This window comes from Garra rufa, chromosome 2 (genome assembly GCF_049309525.1).
Source record: "Garra rufa chromosome 2, GarRuf1.0, whole genome shotgun sequence".
In the NCBI taxonomy this organism is placed as follows: domain Eukaryota; kingdom Metazoa; phylum Chordata; class Actinopteri; order Cypriniformes; family Cyprinidae; genus Garra; species Garra rufa.
The window spans coordinates 42,434,370-42,454,405 of NC_133362.1; the positions used below are offsets into that span (position 1 = coordinate 42,434,370).

At 36.3% G+C, this 20,036-nt stretch overlaps 1 long non-coding RNA gene across 1 annotated transcript; it reads right to left on the reverse strand.

Annotated features, from left to right (window-relative positions):
- Nucleotides 1-389: 389 nt before the first annotated feature.
- On the reverse strand, nucleotides 390-19,670 carry LOC141326465 (uncharacterized). The gene is made up of 4 exons (XR_012353896.1): nucleotides 19,634-19,670; nucleotides 19,474-19,532; nucleotides 13,532-13,561; nucleotides 390-1,614 (listed from the first exon to the last, which is right to left on the reverse strand). It is a non-coding gene; the product is annotated as an uncharacterized lncRNA (long non-coding RNA).
- Between the last annotated feature and the right edge of the window lie 366 nt (nucleotides 19,671-20,036).

The window sequence follows — 20,036 nt, forward strand, 5'->3', positions numbered from 1 at the left end:
TCCCACAGTTGTCATGGAAACCGCATCTGTGGAACCACAGTCTCCATGCTTAGGCAGTCTAAAAACAGACCAGCCGCTCTAGGTTATTAGGTCAGGAGAAGAACACGAGACACTCGGAGGTAAGGGACAAACCTATATCTGAGCATGCGAGAGACAATCGTATAGGTGTATTAAACAAAAACATATAAACTGCTTCATAGATTAAGCACACAAAGAGAGCGTTAGATGCCATCAGCTGATCTCCTGAGACTCAGTGTGTGGTGAGACAGCTGTCTGAGTTGCCCTGGGCTCAGAGAACCAACATTATACACATCATTATTCCGAACACATCAGCCTGAAGATTATAACATATGACACAGTAACTCCTTGTGAAATCAATGAAAGAAATCTTGAGTACTGCATTTATTTATTTGGTGTGTGGTATCATATGAAAAGGCTTTTTGTTAACGTATTTGGTAGAAATGCATTTTTTTCTGTACAAAAGTGAACAGTAGTAATTGTGTTCATTCAAAAACACCACATGCACTTACAAGGCACTTTCTTTTAACTGGCAGTATATCATCTATTAAAGGAACATTCCACTTTTTTGGAAATAGGCTCATTCTCCAATTCCCTCGAGTTAATAAGTTGAGTTTTACCATTTTGAAATCCATTCAGCCGTTCTCCTGTTCTGGCGATATCACTTTTAGCATAGCTTTGCATAGATTATTGAATCCTATTAGACCAGTAGCATCGCTTTCAAAAATGACCAACGAGTTTCCATATTTGTCGAGTTTCAGCAATTTTCTAGGCCGATAAGATTAGGAACTACACTTCCATTCCGGCGTAATAGTCAAGGAAGTTTGCTGCCGTAATATGGCCGAAGCAGGCGGAGTAATATCACGCAGCATCTGAAATTAGTTCCCAGCTAGGTTAGCATTTGCACATGTGCTGCGTGATATTACTGCGCCTGCTTCGGCCATATTACGGCAGCAAACTTCCTTGACTATTACGCCGGAATGGGAGTGTAGTTCCTAATCTTATCGGCCTAGAAAATCGCAGCTTTACATTTTCCGCCGGTATTAGTACACGATATAACTACAGAAGAGTCAAGTTTTAAATAGAACAAATATCGAAACTCATTGGTTATTTTTGAAAGCGATGCTATTGGTCTAATAGGATTCAATGATCTATGCTAAGCTATGCTAAAAGTGATATCGCCAGAACAGGAGAACGGCTGAATGGATTTCAAAACGGTAAAACTCAACTTATTATCCCGGGGGGAGTTGGAGAATGAGCCTATTTCCAAAAAAAGTGGAGTGTTCCTTTAAGCATTTATCCGCCACACACAAAATAAAAATAACAAAAAAGCCTTAGAAAGATTAAAAAAAGTAAGTAAGGCTTGTAATAAATGAAAATATTACATATTCACTCTTCATATTATACAATATTCATTTAAAATGTTTATATTAAGATGAGAGGCAATGTTTTAAGTTTGTGGAGGACAGTGTGGTTTGGAGATGAAGGAGAAAAACAATCCTTTTTTTAACATATTCACTTTGCAGGACAGGTCAGCAGATGAAACACTGGATACTTTAGCTCAGACAGGAGGTGAAACACTTAATAACAGCATCCCTGTGAAAACAAAAAGACATTTATGTTTACAGCTGACGGCTCAATAAAGAGCATTACATATGGATGGGGGGCTCACAGCCAAATCCACAGAAACAGATGGATAATGAAAATACTGATGATGAAAACCATACTTAATCCCAAATAAAGCCATAGCTGTGTGTTAATACGCTTTATTACCTTAACATTCAATTGAATTCTTTGTTCTGATGAAGGAAAAAAAACAAGGCTTGTTTTGAACATTTTTTCCGCTTTGTTGTAGTTGGGCAGAGCTCTTGCATATTTCATTTTGTTTTGACGGGAAACCATCGCATGACCTATTACAGGCATGGATTGGAGTAAGGTTTATAGATTTTGATTATGGTAATGCAATTATTACATCCTTTGGTAACACTTTACAATAAGGTTAGTATTAGTTAATTACATTAATTAACATGAACTAACAATGAAAGTAGTTCTAAAGCATTTATTAATCTTAATTTGATTTTTTATTACATTCATAAATATTAAAATCAAAAGTTGTATCTTTTAATATTAACTTATGGATTTGAGTTTACATGAAATAATGAATAGTTGTACTAATGTTAACAATGATTAACACATACTATATCAAATGTGTCGCTAGTGGTTAGTAAATCTAAGTTAAATGTATTAACTAACATTAGCTAATGGGACTTTATTTTAATGTCATTTTATTAGACTTGTTTTGTCATGTTTTTAGGCAGGTTTTACAATTCATCGATGCTTTACATATCAGATTTACAAGAACAGCATTAGACTTGGTTACTAATAATTTTATTTATATATTACAAATATATCATCATATTTATACACTCTTAAAAATGCTGGGTTCAGCCTGTTGGGCTTTTATTAGGTTGTTTTAAATATTTTTACCCAGATGTTGGGTAGTTTTTCTGCACTCTAAAATATGCTGCTTTTTTTTACTCAAATGCTGGCTTCAGCTTGTTCGGTCATTTTACTGGGTTATTTTTTAATATTTTTGACCCAGATGCTAGGTAACTAGTTTTTCTGTAACTAAGCTGCTGGGTAATTTTTAATGCTGGGTTATTTTTTCTACCCAACCGCTGAGGAGAGAGTGGTTCTCATCGCTGCCGAATGCCGATTTGGTGCACTTCTTCAGCGAAATAAAGGTTTGTATGCATTTTATTTCATTTATAAAGTGCTGTAAATTATATTATTTTACAGAACACAACATACAAGGACAGTCACCTGCATCAGCAGCGGTTGTTTTACCGAGGTCAAATGAGCTGCCATCTGTGAACACCTGGTCAAGGCAGCCGCAACCTGGATTTAGAAGCTTCCGAAAAGCGTATTTCTCAGCTTTTTCGTACCATAATTCCATTCATAGCGCATTCGTAACGTAATTCCAATAGACGAGCATTCAAATCCAGGTGGCGACTGACTTGACCAAGTGTTCGCAGATAACAGCTCACTTGACCGGGGCGTCGTTGTGCTCTAATCTCACTACTGTTTGTTTATGGACAGGTTATGGAGTCAGTCACAGCATCTTTTAGCTACGAGTGAAGCTTGAGGCAGTGGTCTGAGGTTCATAGTTTCCCCAGTGAACAGGGGCCCATCTCCGGCTTAGATTTTGCCAACGCACCGGCACGAGAATTAGCACTATTTTAGTGAAAGGAGATTAGAGATTGGTTGAATTAATCACTTAACCCATGATGTTCCAAACCCGTAAAAGCTTTGTTCATCTTCGGAACACAATTTAAGATATTTTGGATGAAAAATATCTATCCCATTGACTGCCAGTTAAATACCACTGTCAAGACCCAGAAAAGAATGAAAGTCATCGCCAAAATAGTTAATCTGCCATCAGTGGTTCAACCATAATTTTACGAAAACAGCATACCCGCATGACACAGCTGACAGAGAACAGCATACGCTGTTTGCGTCCAGGGAATACTATTCAAAATGGAGCTATGGTGATGCATACACATTTTTCTTTGCATACAAAAAGTATTCTTGTCGCTTCATAAAATTCAGATTGAACCACTGTTGGCAGATGGACTATTTTGACGATGCCTTTCATACTTTTTTGGGTCTTGACAGCGGTATTTACCTGGCAGTCAATGGGACAGTCACAAAGCTCCTGGTTTTTATCCAAAATATCTTAAATTGTGTTCTAAAGACGAACAAAGCTTTTATGGGTTTGGAACGTCATAGGGGTAAGTGATTAATGACAAAATTTTCATTTTGGGGTGAAGTAAGCCTTTAAATTAAAATGCTACTTTTAGATGTTCCTGATTTTATTTCTAAAATGCTTGTTAAACCAGTTTAAATATATGTAATATTGTAAACTATGCTGTATTTATCCAAATAAATTCTATTATTGTATATAAAATGTATATTTTTGTCCATGGGTGTTCTTGCTTAATAATAAATGTTCATCTTTTGATTATTGCAGTTGCCTCTATGATTCTGTGTGTGATTTTTAATTTTCAGCCCATTTTAATTCAGCAATACAATAATTTTTAAACTTTATTTAGTTAGTTTAGTAAAAATATTTTACCCAACCAGCTGAGTCAAAATAACCCAGCATGTGTTCTGTCCAATATTTACCCAGCGCTGGGTGGCCAAATAACCCAAGATGGGTTGATTTTAACCCAGCATTTTTAGTAAATGTAAGTTAAAGTATTGACTAACATTAACTAATGGGACCTTATTGTAAATTGTTACCAATCACTTTCTTAGACTCGTTTTGTCATGTTTTTAGGCATGTTTTACAGTTCTTTAATGTTTTACATATCATATTTAAACTTCTGTTACAAAAACAGCATTAGACTTGGTAAGTAAATTCTGTAAAATTATAAAGTTTTACTTATATGTGACCCTGGACCACAAAGTCTTAAATAGCATGGGTATATTTGTAGCAATAGCCAAAAATACATTGTATAGGTCAAAATTATCAATTTTTCTTTGATGCCCAAAATCTTTAGGATATTAAGATCATGTTCCATGACGATATTTCGTCAATTTCCTACTGTAAATATATCACAACTTAATTTTTGATTAGAAATAGGCATTGCTAAGATCTACATTTGGACAACCTTAAAGGCGATTTTCTCAGTATTTAGATTTTTTTGCACCCTCAGAATCCAGATTTTCAAATAGTATCTTGACCACATATGTGACCCTGGACCACAAAACCAGTCATAAGGTAAAATTTTACAAAACTGAGATTTTTACATCATATGAAAGCTCAATAAATAAGCTTTCTATTGATGCATAGTTTGTTATGATAGGACAATATTTGACCGAGATACATCTATTTGAAAATCAGGAATCTGAGGGTGCAAAAAAATCAAAATACTGAGAAAATCACCTTTAAAGTTGTCCAGATTAGGTTCTTAACAATGCATATTACTAATCAAAAATTACATTTTGATATATTTACAGTAGGTATTTTACAAAAAATCTTCATGGAACATGATCTTTACTTAATTTCCTAATGATTTTTGGCATAAAAGAAAAATCTCAAATTTTGACCCATGCAATGTATTTTTGGCTATTGCTACAATTATACCCCAGCGACTTAAGACTGGTTTTGTGGTCCAGGGTCACATATTGTCGTATCCTACTAAGCCATATATCAATAAAAAGCTTATGAAGCTTGATGATAATGTATGAATCTCAATTTCATAAAAATGTACCCTTTTGACTATTTTGTGATCCACGGTCACATATGTAAATTTATATATAAAATATATGCATTTACATATTTATTATATTTACAATAATATCTTTTTGGTTGAAAATTATGGAAAAAAAGAGCAAATACATAATAATATAGATAATAGATAAGATTATGAAGCTGAAAAATATTTTAAGCGATGTCGCCGAGCCCTGATATGGAGCTAAAAGATGAGGTAACCATCACGGTCTCCAAGGCAACAGCAGAACAAGGTCACGGTGCCTTCCTCGCCTCAGCCTCCACCCTTTTTCCTCTCTCCTCCGCCTCTGTCACTCTCTCTAAATGTGTTGCTATGCAGACTTTGTCATGCTCAAAATTCACAGGAAGTGGAGGAGGCGTGAAAGCAGTCAAGGTTAAAAGAAAGAGCAGGGAATCAGAGAGAGAAAGAACGAGAGAATATGGAGGGAGATTGACGAACGTCTGCAGATCTGTTACTCATCCATTCCGCATCACATGCACCCACACAGCAGCACGATCAGGAGACTCTTTAGTGTTTAGCCTTAAAAGCTCTGCACATACAGCACATAAATAAATGATGATTAACTCCCCCTACTTTCTGATGAAATATCGGAGCAACGGAAGACCCCGGGGAGCGAGCAGATTTCCTTCTAAAAAAGCTGAATAAGCCAGAACTTAAATGACAATATGACAAAAAAAAAATTGGGGCTAATAAAAAACCAGGGACATTAAGGGATTATTTTTAGCATATTATTCCCACAAATATAAATATGTTATGCTATTTCATTAAAAGAGGGTAAAGGAAAGGCAATAAAGAAAAAAAAACTTTTCGATTTTATATATTATTTATATATGTCTTAATCAATGGAACCATTATTTCAAGTAGGAATACATTGTTGGCAAGACATTTAATACAACATTAGCTCCATATTAGGGCTAGGCTGGTATGGCTAAAAATATTTTTCAGCCTGATATTTTCAGTATCCCAGTCAGAGGGACATTTCGATATTCACCCAAACTAGGATTACTTGAAATAAAATAAATATTTTTCAAAAATCAAAAATGAATTAAAAAGCCTTAAATGTATTTTAGTTTACACTCTTAAAAATAAAGGTGCTTCATGATGCCATAGAAGAATCTTTTTTGTCTTAATGGTTCCATAAAGAACCTTAACCATCTGAAGAACCTTTGTGTTTCACAAAAGGTTCTTTGTGGCGAAAGAAGGTTCTTCAGATTATAAAAAGGTAAGAAAGAATGGTTCTGAAATGAATGGTTCTTTGTGGAACCAGAAATTGTTCTTCAATGGCATTGCTTGAAGAACCTTTTAAAGCACATTTATTTTTAAGAGTGTAGCTAGTTGACAAGACAACATTTCTAATGTTTTGTTTAAAGTACTAAAATAACAAACTAAAACTTAATTAAAATTATATAGACATTTACACACACACACACACACACACACACACACACACACACACACACACACAAATGATAAAATCACACAATACAATAACTAAAATTAAATCAAAATATATAAAATAAATCCTAATTCGAAATATTAACAAAAACCATTGTTAATTTAGTAACAATGATATTAAAATAATTTTTTAGTATTTGAAATTTTAATCACGCAAAGACGTTCATGAGATTTCTTGAGGGATTCTACTCTAAATCGATTAAAATTAATAATTCATCCAGCAATTTCGAAATTGCTCATGGAAATTATTCAAACCTATAATTTTTGCTGTGAAATACACACAGACAAAGATATTTAGAAATATAAATAAATACATACAGTCAAACCAAAATTTATACAGACACCTTCAACATTTCTCACATTATCAGTTTATTCGCTATAGTTTAGAAAATACTGTGTCAGAACAAATTCATCTTGATAATGTCAGATGATAGAAAGGTATGTAATGGATTACAATAAACCAAAAATTCAGACAACTGTTAGTATGACAATATTTACACAACTATCAAAAGTCTGTTGTTTGCTCCACTAGCAATTGAGGAAAAAAAAAAAAAAAAAAACACTTAAGCAAAACATGGCAAGGTCAAAGTGTCTGAATAATTTTGGTCCCAAATCTGTATCAATTTCACTGCATGAAGAATTTTTGCGTAAAATACGGCACAGTTTACCTTTATTTTGCTATCCTCACCTACATAAATGAAATATAGTGTCCTGCACCCACTAGTGAAAAAACATCAAAATATCAAAAATTATGTCTGGTGTCTGAATAATTTTGTTTTGACTGTACATACAAAATTCATGAAACTCCTTTTATGTTTCCCAGAACAAATAAAATCATATAGGATTCAACCAAGATGTGGGTGTTTGAACATCTTAACACTCTCATACTTGAAAGACAAAGAAGGGTAGTGGATCTAATCTAATGACGTGGTCCTTTAAGAATCTTAATGCCCAAATAAAAAGCGCATTAAAATCATCACGATATTAGATTGTGGATATGCAGCATGCTCATGAAAAAACATGTGCACAGCCAAATGTTCAAAACAGAAGATCAGTGGCATAAACAGCTCATGACGTGGAGCCTGCTCATGCTAATCCAGTAAAAACAATGAAAAGAGCCCTAACCCATGATTCCAAGCCACCCAACAACAGCATTACTGAGCTTGTCGAAGGGTGCGGCTATTTCTAGGAAAACAATCAACAATGAAACAATGGTGTGAGGGCCATCTAAAGATGAACCTACTACAGATAATGAAAAAGAGGATTCAAGAGTTTGGTCTTTAAATGAAACTAAAGCAGCAGGTGGAATACAGAGGGAATCATTCAGGAGGAATTGTTTTCTGAAGCCGGCAGGGCGTCAGGTTGGGGGGATGGGGCATCCTGGCTGTCAGAAGCCATCAGAAACATGCACCAGCACCTCTGGCAGGAAAGGAGGGGGTGGTCGGGTTCAGCAAGAGATGCTTTGTGTTATAAAGATTATTTTCTATTTAGAGATCTAATCATGCTCGACATTCCAGTCTAAGCCCCTTTATGTTTTGTGTGTAAGTTGTTTACAAAGCCTTTCATTTAGATAGAGTATTTTCTTGTATTTTCTTTCTCATTTTTATGATGTTCACTTGCAATCTTCTCCCCCGCATTATCCTTCTTGTTGTCTTCCGTCCTAATTTACTCAGTGTCATGTCATTTAGTGGAACACAAAAAGGGAAGTTTTGTAGAATGTCCATGCTGCTCCATTTCATTTAACAAAATTACAGGGATTTTGTTTTGATAAACAGACCAAAACGCATTATACACTGATAACCCTCCTCTCCAATGAAGTTGCACTATAGCCAAATACAAAATATTGGACAGTGCTGTTTCTCCCGTCCCCTCTTCCTCAGACTCAACACCCATGTGGGTTGCCAGATTGAAAACAGGAACGAGCACAACTGATAACGGAAGGCAAGCCTTAAGGCCAGGACTTGGCGAGCGTCTGTTGGGCTAGTATGCTTGGTGGTTCCACACATCGCCTTTCATCAGGCTCACATGGCAGTTTGCCCTATTCAACATGTTGAATTGGAGTCGGGGCCGTTGGTGGGAGTGAGAACTCTAATTGGATGTTCAGTTTAGTGAACGAGTCAGTGCCCGAGAATTAAAGCATAAGTGACGGAAAGATTTTAAACTCAAATCGTTGCAGTCTGTTAGTCATATAATGGCAGTCAATGGGCTCCATGGCTTTAAGAGTCAAAAAAACATACACAGACAAAACCAAATTAAACCATGCGGCTTGTGACGATACATTGAGGTCTTAACACATGAAACAATCTGTGCAAGACACTGAACAGTGTTTCCATAATTTTTACCTCTGATCCACCTCAACACCCAGTTTCATGAGCATGTTCACAACTGCTGGCGTGTGACGAAGGGCAAGCAACCATAACTTTAACCTCAAAATCAACAGTCCAGGAAGAGTTTGCAGCAATCAGGATAAGCACAAGTAATTTCCATTTTGAGTGGCTGTCGTACCCACAATCTCTCTGCACTTTATAAACAAATGCGTGACATATACGCGTAACAGATCGCTTCTGCGCATGTGTCTACTATGCTAGAGCACATTGGCGTGCCGGCTGTTGTGAACGCACTCAGGACAGTTGAACATTGAAAAATTATAGAAATACTGTTAAGTTTCTTGCACAGACCAATTGTTTCGTATGTTAAGACCTCAGTGTGTCGCCACGAGCCGCAGGGTTTAATTTGGTTTTGTCGGTGTATGTTTTTTTTTTACTCTCAAAGCCGTGGATCCCATTGACTGCCATTATATGATTAACAGACTGCAACGGTTTGAGTTAAAAATCTTTGTTTGTGTTCTACTGAAGAAACAAAGTCACCTACATCTTGGATGCACTGGGAGAGAAAAGCAGATAAACATTTGAACTGTCTTAAAAATGAACATAACTGATATTCAAAATGGTAAGTGTTTCATATATTGCCGTATAACTCGTACATCCATTTTTCGTTTTCTCCTTTTGAATGACGAATATATAATATTTTATTTAGGGATGTAGCTGTTTAGTTCGATACGACACAGTGGTGTCACGGTTCGGTACGTTTTTGATACAGCAAAAAGAACGAAATGCTACAGAAATGTACAAATTATTATTATTTTTTTATTTATTAAAACTAGCACCATAAAGTTTTTATTTTTTTTACTTTGAACAAACAACTGTCACATCTCAGATCAGCAGCAGGAGTCGGATTTCATTTATCATATGAGGAGAGTGAGTCGAGATGACGAGTGAGGTGAGAAAGGCAAGAATTTGGTGAAAGATTTAGTTTCGAAACTAAATACAAAAGCGCCTGCTTTAAAATATTTAAGACTTTGGAAGGCCTTTGACTTTTGCCGTTTATCTAAGATGACTTTGGAAGCTTTTTTAAACATTAATTTCTTATTTATTTGGTTCCACCGAGTTTGTTGATTTTCAGTGTTTTATATTTAAACTTTGTGTAAGTTATTTGTTATTTTATATTAGGCCTGTAGCATGGTATATTTGTATTAGTTTTATTCTATGTTTAATATAAGTGAGTTTGACATACTGTTTTGTTGTTGCCAGTTCAATCAACTGACGCTGAATTGCCGCTAATTAGAAAGCGAATAAATTGTGTAAACGAGGGAAAATTCGAACGGATAACTTCACCATTACAACCTGCCTTAGAATCATTCGGTACATAATGCGTATCAAATGCATACCGAAAGCCTCGTACCGAACGGTTCAGTATGAATATGTGTATCGTTACACCCCTAATACTATTGATAGCTGCTGATGTAGACAGCTAAATCCTCTCACACAGGTGCAGAATGCACTGTTAGTTTGCAGTCGCTTGTAGTTTAAGCGGTGTGTTCATGCGCAACTTTTTGGTCCAGACGCTGCCTAATTCTTTGAAGTTGGCTTGTTGTGTCCCGGGCTACACTGTTAGTTGGTGAGATAATTTATCCTTGATTTATTATAGCATTTTATATGCCTCTAGTCATACAGCTTTTTAGATGATAGTGTTTTTTAGGTCGGGTAGAATCTGACCCAGTTCATTTGCGACTTTTTGAAATCTTACTGCGTTAACTGACAGTGGGCAGAATCACACATATCAAAACAAAAACAGACACAGAACGTACATGTCAAAGTAGAATAACTGGCTGTAGCATTGTTTTTAGGTGAAACAAGCATGTTTCCTAAATATCCGCAATCATACGATGGTATTTTTATGCTTTTGTACAGTCAAAAAGAATGACATACAGCACCTTTAAATTGTACGTTTATGGTACTTTTATTAGAAGGCTAATAGAATGGTACTTTTTGTTATTATATGAATTAGAAGTACAAAACGAGGATTTGTAAAATAAAATGTCGGAGGATTTCGATATAAGCCAAGAGGAGGCTAGTTTTCCATTGCTAAAGTCAAGAAATTTTGCTTCCATTGCTCCTGTAAACAAATGTTGGTTTTCATGAGACTCACAAGCGCATACGCAACGTCAGAGTTGCTTCTGCGTACAACTGTTAGCGCATGCTAGCTTAAATTGATTATGTTTTAAATATGGATATTTTTCTTACAAAAATGCATCGATTCGCTACAGGGGGCCTTTATTCACCACCCGGAGCCGTGTGAGGCACTTTTTATTTTGGATGGATGCATTTCATTGGACTTGTTTTAGACTGATGAAGAGAAACATTCTTCTGAAAGAAGGAACTCATATACACCTAGAATGCCTGGACGGTGAGTAAATAATGGGCTAATTTTTATTTTTGGGTGAACTAACCCTTTAACAGTTAAGAGCACACATTTTTTTAATCAGTTTTAGTACTTTCTCAGAAAAAACAAAAGCTGTGGGGCAGTACCTTTTCAAAGGGTACACCTTCATACCTAAAGTGTCCATATTGGTACCTTCAAGCTACTTACTAGTACCTAAAAAGTACCTAAAGTATACCTTTTAAAAGGTTCCTCCCCAGTGACAGCTTTTTTCCTGAATGTGTAGGTTGCCACAAAGACCCCAAACAAAAAAACAGATCTGGATAAGCAAAATGCTTTTTAAACGTCTTTGTTATGGTATCAGATAAAGAACTTTACTGGGCTCATGATGGCGGTGGAAAAACAAGCAGCCGTTTGGATGGCACCGGGAGAGCGGCGCTCCAGCAGGGGATTAGTGCCATATGGTGAAGGCCAACAGCCGCAAGGCCATGAGTAAATAACAACATGTTTTCATTCAGGGAATTCAGCTCCCCATGTGTACACAGCCCAATCCCACCCAACAAACATGAACTGAGAGAGAGAGGGTGTCACAGTCTGACACGCTGCCATTTGGAGACAAACTTCTGACTTCCACTGAAGTTAACTGGGATTTAAACTGGCATTTGAGCTAATCTAGTTTGGCTGACTCATCATACGGTTAAAGGAGAAGTTCACTTCCAGAGCAAAAAAATTACAGATAATTTACTCACCCCTTGTCATCCAAGATGTTCATGTCTTTCTTTCTTCAGTCATAAAGAAATGATGTTTTGTGAGGAAAACATTTCAGGATTTCTCTCCATATAGTGGACTTCTATGGTGCCCCCGAGTTTGAACTTCCAAAATGTAGTTTAAATGCAGCTTTGAAAAGCTCTAAACAATCCCAGCTGAGGGAGAAGGGTCTTATCTAGTGAAACTAGTTATTTAAAACAAAGAAATTGACAATTTATATACTTTTTAACCTTAAAATGCTTATCTTGTCTAGCTCTGCATCAATTCATAAATTTTCTCCACCAACTTCAAAATCGTCCCACATCACTGCAGAAGTACAGACCCAGTGTTTACAAAGCCCTTTAGAAAAAAAGGTAAAACAGTGACAGAATTCACACAGAGCTAGACAAGACCAGCGTTTGAGGTTAAAAAGTATATAAATTGCAATTTTTTTTTAGAAAATAACTGATCGTTTGCCTAGATGAGACCCTTCTTCCTCGGCTGGGATTGTTTAGAGCAGGGGTTTTCAAACCTGTCCTGGAGCCTCCCCTGCCCTGCACATTTTGTATGTCTCCCTTATTAGGCACACCCAATTCAGGTCTTGCAGTCTCTACTAATGAGCTGATGATTTGAATCAGGTGTATTAGATGAGAGAGACAAGCAAAATGTGCAGGGCAGGGGAGGCTCCAGGACAGGTTTGAAAACCCCTGGTTTAGAGCCCTTTGAAGCTGCATTTAAACTGCAATCTTGAAATGTTTTCTTTAAAAAAAACATGATTTCTTTACGACTGAATACAGAAAGACATGAACATCTTGGATGAAAAGGGACTGAGTAAATAATCTGTCAATTTTCGTTCTGGAAGTTAACTTCTTTAACTTCAGTGCCGCACATCTCAGGTACTCAGGACTACAATAACAGTGTAAATATTGTTTCTGTGGATCTTTCTGTATCACTTGTACTTGCTATTATAATAACAATTAATTATGCATAATTACATGCAAGTAACCTTAAGCCAAACTCCAATCCTAAATATTTAGTAAGTACACATAGTTAATATATATTACTCAGTATTTAAATGTATAATTACACTGCAACACAGACACCTTAAAATAAAGTGTAACTGAACTTTTTTACCTTTTACAGCTGCCAAGCAACATGGCACACTTTGTGGTGCTAAAATCACTGGAATGAACAACCTCTTACTGGCTTATAAAATCATATTTCTGTGTTGGAACATAAATTTAGAATATAAATTTTGAATAACACAGGACACAGGTGAGGAGGTGTTTACTTACCGTGCAAATGGAATGTAGGAGATGCTGTACCTAAAAACACACAAACACACAGTATTAATACCTAATGTCCTGTTAAAAGCTTAGCAGCTTCAAAAACAAAATCTGAAAATAAAGGAGTAAATCCATAAGTACGTCATAGATGCCAGTCACAGCCTGCTTTTAAAGTAATGAAATGATGTAATAGATGTGCTTTCATTGTGAGTGTTTTATGCTCACCAAGGCTACATTTATTTGACCAAAAGTACAAAACAACAACGAGCTCTGAAATATTATTACAATTTGAAATAACAGTTTTCTATTTGAATACATTTTAAAATATAATTTATTCTTGTGTGGCAAAGCTGCATTTTCAGCATTATTATTCTAGTCAAAGGATTCTTATATGCTGATTTGCTGCTCAAGAAGACTTCTTATTATTAACAAAGTTGAGATTTTTGTGCTGCTTATTTTTGTTGATTATTTGATGAATAGAAAGTTGACGTATTAGAAATAGAAATACTATGTGTGTTTATTATGGATTTTACTATACAGTATAAATTATGTTAAGCCTTATGTGTCAGCAGATTAAAAAACTGATTAGGGATTTGTTCCACACAACTGACTTCAAATGAAATGCTAATGTACTGACAGCTTCTCAGAAATGTCTAGCATCAAGGAATCCTCCCTACAGATTTCCCAGTATCCTCTACATACATGCAGTTCAAGCGGTTGCCAGAGTGACTGCTGTCTGAGGAAGGCTGACGGTGGTCTGTGTCACAGTGTGAAGGAAGAAAATGTCCCGACAATTACATGGCGAATAAAATCTGGCCCACTGACGTGTGAAAAACTGGGCAGGCAGAAGTGCTCAAACGGCCATCCACACACACATGCACACAGTGTTCACCCACAGCCTTCTTTGGCTATCTATCAAACCAGTAATGCTGTGTAAAATACTATATAACCTTTGAAGTTCATTTTCTAAAACTTTCAGGCAAGGCTCTGTCAAACCAACATTCAAAGTTTGTTTTGAAGAACTTTTCTTTTCTAGTTCTAACAGAGCGAAACAATGTGTGTGGAATGCATATAAAGTTAGACATTTAGGTTTAATGTAGGAAATAAAAAACACTCTACAAAGACAAAGCATTCCTCTCGTCTTGTGGACTTTGTTGCAGAGTAGTGAAGCGGTGAGCCCTGTCCACCTGGTTCAGCACCTGTGCGCTGCTCGTGGCCAAGTGAAGGGGTCAGGACACGCTTAGAGGATCAGATTATTTCTGCTGCCCAGGTCCACTTAGCTGCTTTAGTGGCATGGGAATACTGCCCATCTGCCCGGCTCTACCTATCTTTATTGGGCAGTGACTATTTCATTTTAAGAGTTACTCTAAATGTGAACAAAATTACAGTTTGGAGGGGGGTTGTACACTGAAATGGCTGAGCTCACGGTAATGATGCTGATGTTCCACATTGATTAATGACACATGACTTAGCCAATCATAACAGTGCCTTCAAGGATCCACTCCTTAAAGGGGGTCATATGATGTGATTTCATGTTTTCTTTTGTCTTTGGAGTGTTTCAAGCTGTTTGTGCATATATAAGATCTGTAACATTGCAAAGAATAAAGTATTAAACCTAAACACATATTCTTTATAAAAGTTAAGACTAAAACAGCTCGTTCAAAAATCTATGTCACTGTGTGGGAAGATTTGCATAACACCACCCAAATGTATACACACAGAAAGTGTAAATTTTATTCTCGCTGTCGTTCTGTTGCAGCCATGTTGTGGAGACACTGTGTGTTTCCTTGCAAAAGCGAAAATACTTTGTTTGGTCTTCCAAATGAGTACACAACTAGAAATCAGTGGTTAAGTTATATTTACAACACTGTTCCAGAACAGTACAATGTAAATATTCGAGTGTGTGCAGTGCATTTTACGGAGGACTGTTTCCTGAACCTGGGAGAGTAGCCTACAATGCCAGCTGTGCACACTATAAAGTGGGGGAATTCCAACTTTGCAAAGCAGTCTGGTCCGTCTGACTCACAGCCTGTAAGTACGTTTTCATATTTAAAGAATTTGCTACTGGCTATTCAAACATGAGTTTTGAGAAGTGTAGAGTAGTGCTTGTTGTTGGTCATTTCTAAGATCACAAATGCAGACATGGTGTTATATTTACACAGTGTGATGCAACGCATCTCAATGCATAAAGAGACAGCATGAGTCATTATAATCAGTAATTATGTCCTCACTAGATGCAACAAATGCCTCATTTATAATAGGTTTTATTGTTTTGGTCTTGTCGCGCCAGAACACTGCATCACAACATGGTAAGGGGTGTAACACGCTTGAGGTATTCGGCCAATCACAACGCACTAGTTAGCTGGCTAATCACAGCACACCGTGCTTTTTAGAACGATGAGCTTTGTAAAAATCTATGCGTTTCAGAAAGGCAGGGCAGAAAGGAGCAACAATAATGTACAGTATGTGGAAAGTAATGTGTTTTTTGAACCTCAAACTGCATAAACACATTGCATTACACCAAATCCAAAAAAATAATGTTCTTTTTAGCAACATCATATGACCCCTTTCAGGTCATTTTAGACAGAGGGTTTAGAATAAGGATTCATCCACATAATTATTTTTTTTGTGTGTGTGTGTGTGTGTGTGTGTGTGTGTGTGTGTGTGTGTGTGTGTGTGTGTGTGTGTGTGTGTGTGTGTGTGTGTGTGTGTGTGCAAAAACGTTATTAACATTATAAGTAAACCTCAAGGATCATATTAAATAATAAAAAAAAATCCATGTCATGACCCCTTTAAAGTGAAATAGATATGCTGCATTCACAAACTGGTTCCTGTGAGCTACCAAGGCATTTTTGTGCGGTTGCTAAGGTCTATTTTGTTTTTTTTTTAAAAGGAGAAGTTCACTTCCAGAACAAAAATGTACAAATAATGAATTCACCCCCTTGTCATCCAAGATGTTCATGTCTTTCTTTCTTCAGTCGTAAAAAATTGTAGTAGTAGCTATAGTATATTTTTTTAAGAAAACATTTAAGCATTTTTTTCCATATAGTGGACTTCTATGGTGCCCTGAGTTTGAACTTCCAAAAGGCAGTTTATATGCAGCTTCAAACAATTCCAAATGTCTTGTCTTGGTCTGTCTGAACTGTTTTTTCCCTCAACTTTAAAATCATTCTACATCGCTGTTTTTTTCACCTTTTTTGTTAAGTGTGTTTTTCTTTGCATGTTCACAAAAACTGGTTTTGTTCTTCTGCAGCGATGTAGGATGATTTTGAAATGATTTTTGAAGTTGAGGGAGAAAATAAGATGGGAGATTTCGACATACCTTAACTGTCTTGAACCAGAAACAAACAGGCAGAGCAAGACAAGACGAGCGTTTGAGGTTGAAAAGTATACAAATTGTAATAAAAAAAATATATATAAAAAAACAGATTGTTACGCTAGATAAGACCCTTCTTCCTCGCCTCGCCTGGCATTTAAACTGCATTTTGGAGGTTCAAACTCGGGGCACCATAGAAGTCCCCTATATGGAGAGAAATTTCCTCAAAAAACAAAATTTCTTTACGACTAAAGAAAGAAAGACATAAACATCTTGGATGACAAGGGGGTGGGTGAGTCCATGCACTTCTCCTTTAAATTCCTAAACCTAAAGGTACGTTTACATGTACCACCAATTTTTGTGGGCAGAATCCAGTTATTTTAATAGTATCAACCTGACTAATAATTTTGCATAAGGGCAAAAGATTTCAACAGGTTTAAGTTGTTCACATGGATGTTTCTGTTCACAGAAAGCTGAATGGTTTGGCTTCTGTGCAAACTGCTTTATACATGGCTACACTATCCACAATAAAAATAGCTTTTTTGGCCTGCAAAATAATTATAAAATGCTTGCATCTTTTTCTCAGCTAGCTTCTTGACAGAATGTTTACTTTAGTCCTAATGAACACCACTTTCCATCAGTTACACCTACGATATTCTACCTACAGTATATAATCACTCCTCTCATTAGACACATCACTCTCCCTGATCATGGCGCTATTTTTGGCCCACTTTCTCACCTTGCCAAGGACTCAACCACCTGCCTCTAAACCTGCAGCCAGACATTGATGACAAATTGCACGCATGGTTTAATTAACAGGTAATCAGCCTACACTAGTAGAGATGCCCAGCAGGGTTCCAGGGAAGAGCAGAGCAAGCTGATCATTTGTTTTAGGTACCCTAGGCACAGCACTACCAAAAGCGCTAGAGTGATTTAGCATTTGGTCTAGCAGTTAAACTATAGCAGATATACAAACACAAATATCATGATATCACATGTACAATAAAACTTTATCTTTAGATGAAAGGTCAGCAGGCTGGGCTAGCGCATGTGATGACATTCAGATGCCAATCTAAATTAAATGTGTGATTTCTGTAGTTGCAATAATACATCTTAATTTTTTGCAATGCATTTTAATTTTAAAATGCATTTTATTTATGCATGTTATTTTTTATTTAGTACTGACCTTAGTAAGACACTTCACATAAAAGGTGTTTACATATAGTCCACAAGAGAAGAAAATAGTCCAATTTTTAAAAATGACCCTGTTCAAAAGTTACCTGAATGCAGCTCAGCTGTGTATGTTTTTTAGTGATAGTTGTCATGAGTCCTTTGTTTGTCCTGAACAGTTAAACTGCCCACTGTTCTTCCAAAAAAATCCTTTAGGTCCCACAAATTCTTTGTTTTTTTTTTTCTGAATTTTTGTGTATTTGAACCCTTTCCAACAATGACCGTACGATTTTGAGATCCATCTTTTCACACTGAGGACAACTGAGGGACTCATATGCAACTATTACAGAAGGTTCAAATGCTCACTGATGATTCAGAAGGGAAAACTATGCATTAAGAGCCAGGAGTGTAAACTTTTGAACGGAATGAAAATGTGTACTTTTTTATTATTTTGCCTAAATATCACATTTTTGTCATTTGGAAAGGAAAGGAAAGGAAAGGAGGTGAAGTGAGGCCAAGTATGGAGACCCATACTAGGAATTTGTGCTCTGCATTTAACCCATCCAAGTGCACACACACAGTAGTGAACACACACACCGTGAACACACACCCGGAGCAGTGGGCAGCCATTGCTGCGGCGCCCGGGGAGCAGTTGGGGGATCGGTGCCTTGCTCAAGGGACTCACCTCAGTCGTGGTATTGAGGGTGGAGAGAGTGCTGTACATTCACTCCCCCCACTTACAATCCCTGCCGGACCTGAGACTCGAACCTGCAACCTTTGGGTTACAAGTCCAACTCTCTAACCATTAGGCCACGGCTGCCCCCAGAAGCCACAGAAGATACTTACATGTTTCCCAGAAGGCAAAATAAGTTCAATTCACCCTGATCTTCAAATTTAAAGTTTTCTCTTAATGCACTTGTGTTTCATTCTGAAGCATCAGTGAGCGTTTGAACCTTCTGTAGAAGTTGCATATGAGTCCCTCAGTTGTCTTCAGTGTGTACAGATGGATCTCAAAATCATATAGTCATTGTTGGAAAAGGTTCAAATACACAAAAATTCTGAAGCAAGTACAGTGGGCAGTTTAACTGTTCAGGACAAGCAAGTGTACAGTATATAAACATTTTTCTAAAGTCAACTATTATTTTCTCTGTGGACTATATGTAAACGTCTTTTATGTGAAATATCTTATACAGGTCAGTACTAAATAAAAAATAACTTTTTTATGATCCCTCCTATTTTGATAAAATAATTTACATTTTGCAGATTCTGCAAGATGTGTGTAAACTTTTGACCTCAACTTTAAATACAAAACTGAAGTTTTTAATAGTAAAATGAATATTTTAACAAAGAAAGATGCAAAAAAAAAAGTTCTTGAGATTTGTTCCAAACAATAATCATTTTACTATTATTTGAAACAAATCTTATAAACATTTTCTTTTAAACATGATTGACATTCATCACCTACCATGTCATGGCCAAAAATTGCAAAATGCAGAAGATGATCGCCAGACCATTTTTTTTCCACTGCAGGGCAACAAAAAGAAATAAAAAGTGAGTAATGTACATTTTCTCAATTGAACAGTTAACTGAATTTCAGGAATAAACATATAGTGCAGGAAGCTTACCCAAAACACTGCACATAATGTCAACGCAAGGAATAGCTAGGGGGAAAGCAAACACAGGATAAGAAACTGTGATCAATTAACCATGAGGCATAGCAAAAATAATTTCCGAAGTAGAATTTGCTATATGTGAAAGCAATTAATCTATTAACAGCTGGTAAAATAAACAATCTGGGATTAATCCAGATAATATGATATTAGTGAGTCAAACACCCATTATTCTATAGATTTCAGTAATCCAGAGTAATTAAATAGCTCTAGCGCTAGGCACTTCATATTTTGAATCTTTATTGAGAACCACAAATATAAACAACATCATTAAAAGGTCTCCACAAAAAAAATGTGCCCATTATACTTCTGCATAGAAATATGTAGCAATCAGTTGATAGTCTGGCTAAAACAAGCT